General features: G+C 37.4%; 1 protein-coding gene across 2 annotated transcripts in view; it reads left to right on the top strand.

Moving 5' to 3' along the window:
* Positions 1-13,273, top strand: part of igf2bp1 (insulin-like growth factor 2 mRNA binding protein 1) — a 33,479-nt gene that overhangs the window by 2,891 nt on the left and 17,315 nt on the right. The gene's annotated exons all lie outside the window — the stretch shown is intronic.

Raw genomic sequence — 13,273 nt, 5'->3', positions numbered from 1 at the left:
ACACCTGATGTAATTCGCTGGTGTAGTGCTTTAAAATGTTGCATCATGTGAGGACAATAATTTGAGCTAAATAATATAAATACACAATTTGCAGTTAATATGTTTAATTCGTTTTCTCATATGTGTTTGGAACATTTTGTGGTAGGTACAGTTTATAAATGTAGGCTATGTTGTTTTGAGGGACCGCTTTCTGAAAAGTTGAACTAGCGCTTTGTTTGTGTTCTCCATGTTTACGCATTTTAGCTATAAATCTGTTTGTTGCTGACTGGCGTGTTGTGATAAAACGTATGCAATGTGTTGTAACAGTTACGGAAGTCCTGATATTACTCTATATGTATATAATAGCTGTTTTTGTTTATTATAAAAAAAATTGTATATGTGTGACGCAGACGCAGAATGTGTATCCAAATGTATACTGATCAAGCACACTTTTAAAAATTGTTATTAATGATTGTGTAACGAATATATGTTTTAAATGGACCTTAATGGTATACGCTGTGATTAGTGTTGGGAGGCCAACGTTACACTGATAGTATGACACGTGGTCGCCATTAATGTGAAGAGTAACCAACGTCAGCAATTGAGAAAATGGCGCACAATGTGTCCCTCTGTCGCAGGCTCCGTTTGAAAGCTCTAGGATATTCATATGAATGGGTGCAAATACATAGCCTATACGTGTTCATTTGATAGCGCATGTAAAACAGTTTACTAATCCGTGAGATGATCCTGGATATAATTGCTAGGTGATATATTTAGCTAAAACACGTTTTGCTCTTAAATTCGCATATTTTGCCATTTACGTTTATACTTAAGGGACTTTTTTTTTGTCCCCTGTGTGCATATGCTAATTTTAGAATTCACATAGTCTGCCCTGGTGAGACGCTGTGTGGTTCTTTTGATTTTTGAAAATTACAAGTAACCAGAACACACACACACACACTACACAAAAAACACAGAGTTATGGAAAATGAATTAGAACTGTTAATTGGAGTGGAACTGTTACTTGTCGCCATCTTGATAAACCTTTTTTGTAGGGCTGGCCTCTGAGGTGCGGGACTTTAAAAAACAATGCACACCCCCAAGTCAGCATATATGCTGCTTTGACCCTTTGTTGTTTTGTATGCTTATTATGTGCTGGTGAAATTTCTACTCTGACCAAATTAGTTTTATTTATTTTTTCTTACACATTTGTGCATTCACATTTTCAACTGCTGTAAGTTTCATTTGTTGGTTTGGAGATGTGTGGATGCAGGATGAGTAACAAGATTTGGGGAGGGGTAGGGCGTCAGAGCAGATCCTTTCCTATTGTGCACACCCCTTGCATTTGGTAACATGGGGTCTGTCTTATGTAAGTGCTCATACGTAAAATCAGAAATGTATTTTGTTGAAGACATCTTATTGTTGCAAATAAACAAATTATACTTGTCAAACCATCAAGGCCACCAATAGCTGGTATTAAGAGCATTTTTATCTGTTTTTTTTTTAAGTAAAGTATTTGTTGGTAAAACTGAAGTTAAATGTGAGCAAAGAATACAGTGAAGACCATAGAGGTTGTAGTGAGTAAGCCATAATGTTTTGTGCATAGAGCTGTGTGGGCGGCTCCATGTCTCACGCCTTGAGTTTCTCCCTGCTTTATGTAATGTTGCATTGGTGTGACGGGGCCATTTGCAATGGGGTTGATGGGCCACTTTTGAAGTTCTTAGGCAGGAGAGATTTTTAGACAAGGGGAAGAGCCACACCTTTATGACAATACCGGGTGTTAAAAGTGTAACAATTGCCCTTCCCCCTTCTTTCAAATGCAACTCTGCACGTTCCCTTCGCCTTGTAAACACCTATATATCAAGATCAAGAAAGCAACATGGGTTTTGCTGCCTTTAAAAAATTCTCATGGTATCAGAACAAGGATGAATATTGACAAATTTTGGCACTTGCAAATTTTTTGTGTATTAAACAATGCAGCAGAGAAGTAGTGCAAGAGGCCAGTATGGTGCAATTTCATGAATTGTTGGCATAGAACTCCAACCGAAATGTGTATTTTAAATATTCTAATAAAACTAAAAAAAACTGTGCAAAGTGAATTATTATTTTCAAAACGGCAGTCTGAAACAATGCTGCACATCTGGTTTTCTGTGTGTGTTTGTGAGTAGTAGGAAAAAAATTGTGTTACTGACGCTTGTAGAACTATATTCTTTAGGTTAATTGATAAATAGTGATAGGAAAGACCTGTTGAAGTGTGTGTGTAGCGTTGGTAGGCTCTCCCTGTTGTCTCGTGATATTCCGTATTATAACCGTTCAGTAAAACTCTGCTGATTTTTCTTTCAGGTGCTTAAATTAGGAGAAAGCTTGAGAATAACATTTACCATGGCCCACGTTTGCTGTCACTCCTACTTTGATTAAATTAGAACATAATTATCATTTTAAAGAACAAAAAATGGATTGTCTGCTGTCTTGCAGTTGGGGAGTGCTGTAAGTAGCCTATTTTATGTGGTAGTTGTTTTCTTTAAATACAAAGTAATGCACTTAATATCTAACAAATTCTTTGGTTGATTTAACTGGAGGAAAAAACTACTGGCTTACAGCTGGGTGTCTTCTCTTTGAAATAATAGCAGTTTTGAAAAAGCAACTCCCAAGTAAGGATTTGTGCATTTAAAGAAGCTACGTCTCACCAGACCTTTGCAAAGTGGATTCAGCGAGAAAGGGAGGGAAGAAAAGAGAAAGCTTCGGATTTGAATCGAATCACAGCGTTTGGCCGGGTAAATAAACGAGCGTGTTGCGATTGCATGCTCAGGCAGTCTGAAGCCACACTTGCCTGATCTGTCCTCTCTCTCCCTCACTCGTTCTCTCGCTGGCTCCCTCCCTCCTCTTCTCTCTGTCCTTTTCTCTCCATCTCCGCTTGTGATCGTAGTACTACAGAAGGCAGGGGGAGGGGTTTTTACGGAGAAGGAGGTGCGACCAATCGGGGGCCAGGAACACCTGTGTGCAGTTTTTCAGAAGCCGTTGACGGTGCTGCACACGAGGCAACCTCGTTCTCATTCTTCCTCGCTCTCTTTCTCCCAGCAGCGTGCTTGCTTGCGTGCTGTTTTTTTTTTCCCTTTTCTTTTCCTGGCTTGCACTTATGCTCTGTCTGTCTCTTTCTTTAGCTCTTTCCCTCTCTTTGTCCCTCTGTGTTGCATATGCTGTCTGTCTCTATGCTGCAAGACATGCATTTTTGATTGATTCCCCCATTTGCAGGGTTGCAGATTCAGAATGTGCAGGCAAACGCTCGTGTCAGTTTGGTCATATGACGTCCTACTTGCAGGGCTTGCCTGAGCAGGAAGAGGGAGGAGAGGAGGGAAAAAAGAGAGGAGATAAGAAGAGAAGAGGAGAAGAGGGGGTGGGGATTGAGGAGGGAATGCACAGCAGCACTTCCTTGTGGGCTTCCCTTTTTCTGCCGTTACGGAGAGCGATTCTCTCAAAACGGCTGTTGTTTTGAACAGAGAAAGGAGAGATGGAGAGTGAGGGACAAAGGAAAAATGCTCATGGCACGTAGACATACTAAAAATGTGAAGGTTAAATGTGTGCTGTGCCTTTAAGAGCACCCCTCCCATTTTAACCCCTTCCTAATGTGTCCTCTTCTCTCCCCCTTTCCCAGTTTTGAACCATCTGTGCTGTGTTATTTGAAAAGGATCGAAGTCCCTTTACCTCATCTTTGGACTATTCATTCAGTAGTACAAGCACACCCAAGGGCTTTTAGTCAAAAATAGATGAGTTTGTGTAAAGGGGTTAAAATAGGCAATGAAAGTGAGTGTTTGTATTTAGAGATTTCTCCCAATAAGCATTTCTTATCTGTATAAGCGCCTGTGTTGAGGAAGGATTTGGATAAATAGAGTAAGTAAGAGCTGGTTCTTGTTAACTCGAATGTCAAGGAACTAGTAATGGCGCATAAGAACATTTTCTCCCTCACTTTTCATTTGACAACATTTGTTCGGAGATGAATATATTATCCGCAGAGTCTTGCTGTCACGAGGCAGCGTGAACAGGTGGATGGGACTTGGCTTGAAGTTCAAATCATTGGTTGGCGCCATTTTGCAGCATGGCTGCCCAAGTTGCCGTGGGACGGGTTTCAGGGTCTTGCCTGATTCATATTATTTATTTAGTTTTTTTACAGCATGTTTAAAATGTAAAATGCTAACTGTTATATTTGGAACAGAATTTGAGCATTTACATATTTATTTAAATGGTAAAAATGGAATAAATTTGCTACTTCTGTAGGAACAAACAGAAGAACTTCACTTTATGTTTGAACTGTTGACATTTATCCAAAAAATAAAATAAAAAATGGTGCTATTTGTGCTGCTTTGATAGGCTTGATGTTCTGGATAAGAATTACTTGCAAATTACTTGTAAAATCTAACATTTTTGTCTTGTTTTTGAATGTTCAGTTTGCGTCTTTCTACAGAACGGTGTAGTGTGGCATTACAGAGCAGTCTATGCATGTGGCTCTGTATTTTTGTTTTTTGGTGCTTGTGGGAGAGATGTGAGACTAGGGGTGTTTCCCAAGGGGGAAAAAAAAAACTTCATGGTGGTTTAGCCCTCTGAAGTATGTGCTCCCTGTTTGACCCCCCAAACCCCCCCCAATGACTCTTTATTTCTCTGTTGAACTGGCCGTTCCGAAGGCGTCGCCATCATAAACACTGGTGAGGAGGGGGAGGGGGGTCGTCCTAGAATTCTTTACATTTTTCTTCCTTCCCTTCCCCCCCAAAATGGACCAATGAACGTGTATTGAATGCCTGGGTTCATAGTACATATGATGTTGACAGAATGTTGACACAAGCGCCTTGAACTGATTAATATTCATTCAAGTTCTCATTGCATATTTAAATATATGCCCTGCTTGTTTAAGAGCGAAATAGCCTAAGTGAAGTGTGTTCCAAATTGGTTTTGTTGCACTGTAAATAATGAAGCTATTTTGCACATTGTTCTTCTGCAGGATGTGTGTTAAAATGCTGCTGGCTTAAATTCCTGTGCTATTTGTGCTCCTGATCCTGCTTGGGTGAAACAAGCTCATGCACAAGCACAGCAATTAAAATGATTGTTATTCTACATATTATTTAGGCAATATTTTTATATTTGACCTCTCTATATATTTGAATGATTAGTGAAAATGATCAAAGATCCTAGCTAGTTGTTGGTTTTCCTCTCACTTTGTGTGCTTTTAAAATGTTAGTTTAACAGCACATCAAGAAATGTCTTCATCTCTTTTTGAAATGCAGTGTCTCGCCTTATTTTCTCATTCATGTGCTTTTTTTAGTTATTATATTAAGAGACAGATCACCCAGAGCAGTCGTATTTTCCTGAGTAATTTTTTCTCCTGTTACTGAAACATGGCCTTACATTTATAGTATAATTTCTGTGGAATTGCGTTATAATAGAAGTAAACTGGTCACTGTCATAGGATGGGGAAAACTTGGCTTGTTGCATTTCTATGTGGCTTCAAATAATTTCTTGTGAAGTTGTCATCTTCCAACAACTTTTGTCATGCATGCTCCTATAAATAGCTTTACTCTTTTAGTGAACTGATCAAGCAAATAATTGTTCCTTGCACCTACAAATAATTATGAACTAAATTAATATCCTATCAGGTTGCATTTGTTTTTGTACATTGCAACATAACGGCAACAGAAAATTTAAAAGCTCTTTCTCTCTCTGTTTCATTAATAATTCAAAATGAGAAAAATCCCAGAAAATTTAAAAATGAGGATATGAGTCAAGTCCTACAGAATCACATTACTTCTGTATTAATCATCACAAGAGCATTAGACCACATATTAGAACAGGGAAAATGTAGCTTATTTTCTCTTTAGTGACTATCTTCCTTCTGTCTTTGCACGTATAAATAATGTATGCGTTTACATAATGTATGCATGTATATAATGTATGTTCTAGAGAGCAGTGTGCCAGTAAAACTATATTAATTTGATGCTGACCTGCCATTGCTCTTCACACCTATAATAAACAGAACGTTCTATGAACTGAATTCTACTCTTGAAGTCAGCGTGAAATTAAAATTCACCATCTATTTTGTAAATGCATGTTGTTAATATTATTGTGAATGATTCATCCATGCTTGTTTCATTTCATTTTTTTTTTTTTTTTTTTTTTTTATACATAATTTTCCTGTAAAATGAAACTTCTTTCTGGTGACAGATGCTAAACTTCTCCAATCATTTGGTATGCTTGAACCCCGTAGTCTTGGGTGGAACATCTCAAAATCCAATCAACATCAATGGATAGATACAACAAAGTTCTGTCCTATTTTTATTTTTCCGATAAACCATTGCTCTTGTATGTACACAACAATATGGAAGAAAAGATCTGTCGCTACTTCTTTTACGTCACAACCTTAATGTTTGTTTGCTTTGAAATGGAATTAGCCCAAACTCTAGGTTTTGATTTTGGTGTTAATATTATTTTCAGTTCATATTAGATGAAGAACGGTTACTGTCTGTGCAAAATTATAAGTGAGGTCCATATGCTTTTCCTGTAGTTAAATGCTATTACCAGTTTTAGAACTAGCAGTCAAATGTTAATCTAAAAAATGAACAGAAGTTTGCAGTTGTGTATTTTTTTTTCTTTCATTTTGCTATTCACCATAAAAATGGCATGTTCACCCTTTTCCCCTCCTTGAGGCCATAGAGATCAGTCAACACTGTTCTTCTCTTTTTAATGCTATTTTCTCTCTCTTTCTCTCTATATCCCCTCCCCCCCCTTCCTCCACATTGCAATTCCTTTCTTAGTCCAAATCACTTAAAATGGAGCCTCTAGATCACATGACCTCATAACAGGCATGTGCTGGTATGGTCATGCTATCCCCCCTTTACACACACACACTCATGCATTTTAAAAGCATAGAGAGGGGGAAGGGCTGACAATACCCCCCTCAGACCTACATGGAGTTATACCTTCCCCTTAATACAGAAACATGCAGCGTAGAGCGTATTCCTCTCAGGTGGAGGAGAGCTGTGTGTGTGTGTTGACCTATAGTTGACTAATATTTTCAGATAAGCTGGCTGATAGTGCTTCTCATTTGGACATTGTTGTGATAGTATTCAGAGCAACATTTCAGTGGACTTTATGAAAATTGATAACTCAATGCGGTCAAACTGATAATTTCAGTGCAATCAAGCTGTCCATTCAGATACAACTTAGGGTGTTGTGAAATAGAGCTGACCAGGAATTGATTTCAAATTTAAAGAAAGTCTCTTGCAAAAACACAGTTTTGTGGATGACAGTTATAAAAAAAAAAAAAAAAAATGCTGTTCTTTTTTTCTAGATTATATAATACTGTTTAATATAGTAGTATAGTGTTTAGGAAAAAAATGTGGTCACATGTTGAATTCGTTACTTTGTGTAGCGTATTGTTTAGACTTGTTTTCTTATAGCAAACTCTTTCTCTGTGTTTACTCATGAGGCCCCTGTTCTGTGGACTACTGAGCATTTTTTTACTTATTTTTTAACCCTTTTGAAGAAGAACACCCCCCCCCCCCAAAAAAAAAACATATTTTTATACAAGTTTTATACAAACAGCAATTTCTATTCATTAATGATTTTAAGTAAATGGAAGAAGGGAGCAAGGAAAGATAGTGAAGACACCATAAGAAGAGAATTTTGTCAATTGCTTCCATTCACCAGAGGTTCACTTTCAGAGTTTGGTGAATTTAAAAGAAGCAAATGAAAAAATGACCTCATGCTTTGCAAAGAAGAGGGTCTTTGAAGTGGAGAAGGATGCCAAAGTGTTTCATAGTTGTGACTTGTATGGGGAAAAAACAAGAAACCAATTTATTAGACATTATTATGTATTATAGCTACAAATTGTTACATTTTATTTAGTGGTAAATCATTGTTTTGGAACCTTATATTTAGAATGGTAATATTTCCCCCCTCTGAAACATGTTTAATACTGTCTGTGTAAAGATTCTGAAAAGGTAAGTGTCAGAGAGAAATTTTGGGTTTTTAGCTCTTGTAATTAAACTGCATTAATAAAATAAACGTTAAGACAACATTTCAGAGTCCTTAGTTTCTTTTTTTTATTAAAATTGGTTTGTTGCTGTTTTGTTTGGTTTTATTTCAATTAATGTTCCTTAAGTTTAATGTTTAATTATTTGTTTGTTTTAATTGAACAAATCTGTGAAATTAATTTACATTCAAAGCAAAACTGTTGCTACCATGCATTGCAGTGCAAAGTATTTTCAAATGTTGTTTCTAACAGTGCAACAAATGAAATAATTGAGCAATGAACATTTTTGTGAATTTACTTTTTTAATTTGTTAGACAATGTTAGATTAATTGTAAATAAGTTTAAATAAAATGTATAGGAAGATTAACAAAAGTAACCATGAATTTGATAGTTACATATATTTATTAAAAGAAAGACCATCTTTCTTATGTGAGTATTTTTCACTCTTTTTTTGGTCTTATTTCTTTTAATTCAAATAATTCAGAGACTTTGAAAATAACTTAAATTTGCAAACAGTGTCTCTGATGATGCAGGGTTTGTTTGTTCAGTTTATAAAGATGAAGTGGGAAATGTTTTTTTTTTTGTCTTCATGCAAAGATTCAGTTTTAGCCAGCCATACAAAACAAGTCTTGTTTATATGGCGACATTTACGTAAACTATGCTAATTTTCGTTCATGTTTATAATAACCTATCAAATGTGGGATCAAGAAAATCTTCTAGAGATGTGACAACACATGTTGATGATTGTTTGACTATCTTTGAAATATATGACCATGTAAGGAAAAAAAAGGAAAAAAATGTAAACGCTACTTTATGCAGGTCGAAAATGAGTAGGCCTTGGGAAATAGAAATATGAAATGTGTGTAACCATAAGATAATATCAGACTTTTCCATACACAGGGCATGTTCATTCACATTTTGCAATCTTTTAGAAATGTAGACTTTGTTACTCTAGTGAATCAAATTATCTGACTTTTCCCAAATAGCTATCATATGACAGCTCGCAACTCTAGATACTTCGAGTTTGAAAGAATAAATGATTTACAGTCTTAGCCCAGATACAAATAATCATGTTCATTTCATAAATTCATTATCTAACGAAATCAGTTGTTGTAAATTATTGCCATTCTTTTTATAGCGTGTTTTATGACCAGAACATGATGGAAACTAATCATTTGCGAATCTTTATGGTAGAGCACGGTAAATCCATAGGCTACTTTAATAACAAGCATGTGCTCTTAAAGAGGACAGCACTGGAAGCAATGCCAATCGTGACAAAATCGTTATTAAACCGTGCTGAGTCAGGTGCACTGCATGTTGGCACTTATAGCGTGGATGCACAGCTCGGATCTGTAAGAGACAGTTTCTGTTCCGTTACACACACCCCATTTCCTCGTCAACGTGCAGCTCTCCTCTTCCCGACCAACCCCCTCCGTTGCTCCGGGGTGGGCGGTACAGTGACTGCGCGCGCCGCCTCTTTCACGACGCTGTAGTACTCTCGAGTAGCCCGGTGACTTTATGAATGAAGGCAGGTCTCCCCCTCACTGCCTGCGAGAAGCTGAAGCTGAAGCCACCGTAAAGGGGAGTGATCCAGAAGCGCGAGCGTTTGCTTCTGCTGCACTGCAGGCGGTTCGATGTGGCTCCAATAAATGCGCTGGTCATTGCCGTTTAACGCGGAATAGTGCACTTTATTGTTGCATGAACTGTAATGTAATTCATATGCATGTTGATCTCTCATTGCATTTACATAACAGCGGACACTACAACGGTACAATATAGTTTCAAATGGGAGAATGATTTCATCAAATAAAATGGCAACATTAGCTGCCTACAGCTGTCTTTTTTATGTTTTTGGGTTATTTGCAATTTTCACATGCACTTCTTGGTTTTTATGCATTTTTGCAATAGCATGCTTACGACACACCACATCCCCCTCTGTGCTGACATGGATGGTAATCCGGCTCCTATATGTTACCTATAGTTTTCTAGCACATTCTGCGCCTGCCCATGTGACTGAGGTTCACATTGTGGTAAACTGGGCGTTGTCAGTGGAAGATGGCTGAACGTAGCTATAGCCTACACATGGTTATCCAGGCCCACGTTATTCTCAGATAAAATGTCCGTCTGGTTTTGTAGTCTGGTGTGATGAGAGAATCAAATTAGCTTGTATGTGTTGCTTGACTTAAACGTCTTGACGTAGGCTACCTGCTGCGCATTGGGTGGCGTATCTAGGCTAAATGCTTAACCATAGCCTACAACAAAAGACATTGTCTTAAAAGGCGTATGTTTCCGTGTATTATTGTAATGTACGTGCTTCATGATTCATATTTAAAGAATTTGTGTATATTATAAAGTTAAACATTTTGTCATGACATCTCATTTTTGTATTTGACCTATAAACTGTTTTTTTTTTATTAAAGCCGTCTTATAAAAAAAAATCGTTAGGCTATGGCCTGTTGGTTTTTGTTTTGATGAAACACGCTCTTCGAGCATAATCCGACCTAACTATAGACTAAACCTGCATACCCTTAACAGTGCTGTTTTCGTAGTCTTATTGTAGCCTGTGTAAAACATTAAGAAATATGCACGGATTTTTTTTTTTAGTGCATTGTGTATAATTAAATATGACCCATTTAAATAGCTATAGACTGAGAGAACTGCTTTATTAACTTAAGAGCTGTTTTTTAAGTTATTTTTCCGCCACCGCGAGTGAGTGGCAGGAGGCTAACGTAAATGAAACAGCATGAGACAGACACACTTTGAAAATCAATTAACAAACGTGATTATTTGATTAAATTGAGCATGTGTATTTTCCAAAAGCAGCTCAAATGTGACTTTTGAGGGTGAACACGCGTGTTTCTTCCTGTGTTCACTTGGCTCTCATGAAACGGCGAACACGCGAGACGAGGAGAGGGAGGAATCATTTTATACAGATTTTAGGTAAACTATATTCAACACTGGAGTGTCAGGATAATTTATATCGTTGACTAGCTTACAAAATCGATTAAAGTACAGAAGTCCTTTACAGCCTGTTGTGATGTTTGTCAGATTATGCCTCGTTAGTGGAGCGTCATCTTTTTTATTCTTATATCGTGCGATTGTTCATTGTGAAATAACTTAAAATGTGGATCTAAATATTATTAATAATACAAATGCATTTGGAACAATGAGCTCAATGCATGTCTCTTCCTTCAGCTTCGTCAGTCATGTCCCGTGCTCTACTCCTGAGTCACAAAATGGAGGCGCACAAACGCGTCATCCATCTTCTGCACGCTGAGTAGGGCACAGCAGAGCCAAGCGTGAACTTTGACCCAAAACTAAGGGCACATTGCCTTTGTAAACTAAATGGATCCCGGAGTTGTTAGTGTCTACAGTTGTTCCTCACATACCACCCCCCCGAACCAACCCCACCCTAGGAGGAAATGCCTGTAGGCCTACATATGGAGTTTTCAGAAAGACGCAAACACTCTTAAGCGTCTTTTCTCTGCATAGCGAGATGCACTGTTTACGTAAATAGTTGTACAAGTTGAGAAATGATTATTTGCAACAATTATGTTAGTGTGTTCAACTAATAAAACATTTAGGCAGTGCCTTCTGACATTACTGATGAGTTATGACTCAGGCAACGCCCCTTTTTCAACAAGCCTGTTTACTTGCCTGTTCTGTGCTAATTATTATTATTATTTTATTTTTTAAATTGATTTCCAAGTTTGTCAATTTCAATGCACCACAATTTAAGAAAGATTTTAATATCAGCTGTTTTATGTAACCCCCCACCACCACCACCTTTTAAAAGAGCCGCTATACCTCAGCATAATCTGCGGCCTCTTTGAAAAGTTCAATTGTTTGCTAGTAACCCCAGTCCTCTGCCCTGCCCTATGGCTCTTTTTAAAGTCCCAGCCAAAGCGTTCCTCATCCACATTGGGGTCAAAGGTTGAGATGCAAGGTTGAGAACTACTTGCAGAAAAAACTCTTTGTCGATGAGATGAAATCTCTCTCTGTCTCTCTCTCTCGCTCTCCATTCCCCATGGCTCCTCGTCTCACTCAAATGGCCGAGAGAGAGAGAGAGGATGACGGATGAGAGGGAGGGGTGTTTCACATGATAATGTGCAGGAAAGGACCTCAGGTTCTCTTCGCTTCACCCCCACTGGTTGCCGTTTCAGAGGCATTGCATTCCTCAGCTGAGCATGTCGCTCCTTGCATACTTTGACATGCTTACAAATTTGCAGTAGAAAGCAGAGTGGTTTCCCTGTACTAGACTCTATCCTATTAGACTCATGCACGTAAAAAATAATTATAGTACTACATTCTAAATACATTTTCAAATCATTTGGATTTACTTTCAGTGATTTATATTTGCCTAATGATTCTGAACCGTGTATATATTTTAAAAATCATCTTTCAACAGTTTGCTATGTAAATAATTCACACAAAAATGTGAAAATGGTATGGTAATTCATGCATTTTTAGCAGATTTGAATCATTTTCCACTATAGCATTCAAATGCTTTTTGCTTATGACAATAAGTGCAGTGTTAAATATAGTATATATAATATTTTTTTAATTGCAGTTATCCACTTCTCTGTGAGAGTTCAACAGGATTTATTAAAAAAAATGTGTCCATGCACAGAGTAGAACATGTGCCGTAAACTATGACTCTTCTATTTCATTAGAGAAGCTTATAAGCTTCAGACTAAACTTTGCAAAAGTATTATACTGTTTATGTGTCATCACATTTAGTTTATTTCTCTCTTTTCTTTTTCTTTTCTTTCTTTTTTAAATCGGTTGCACCTTTACAACCTGGTATATGTGGAGAATGGCAATCTTGTTAGGTTCTAATGAAAGCAGCACATTTTTGTTGTCTCTTGCTTTTTTCCTTCTTCATTGCTTGCATAATATTTGTAGAATTCTGATTAAATTTATACATCTAATAGCAAAACATTTGGCCGCTCTCTTACGTTCTTGCAACTGTTTAGATGTCTGTGTGTCCATGAAGGTTTGAACTTAACATACCTTGCAGCTTCTCAAATCTTTGTGTTTGTCAGAAAGACACTTTACAGTCACTGGTCACTTTTGCATGGACTGTGAAAAATGTACTTACTCCACTCTATTGCGTCTAGGAGAGTCTAGAATTTGTCTTAGAATCAATTTAGCACAAGGCCAACGTCCGCTTCTCTCCTGTTACATTTGAATGGTTTGAATGGTAACAGATACATTTCTATTCTTAGTAATTGTGTCACCAAATTGTGCAGTTACAGCGTTGTCATTGTTTTCAGA

The sequence above is a fragment of the Scardinius erythrophthalmus genome (genome assembly GCF_964197995.2).
Source record: "Scardinius erythrophthalmus genome assembly, chromosome: 1".
In the NCBI taxonomy this organism is placed as follows: Eukaryota; Metazoa; Chordata; class Actinopteri; order Cypriniformes; family Leuciscidae; genus Scardinius; species Scardinius erythrophthalmus.
Note: the sequence above shows the minus strand (reverse complement) of the source record. Positions and strands in the feature narration are given on the sequence as shown.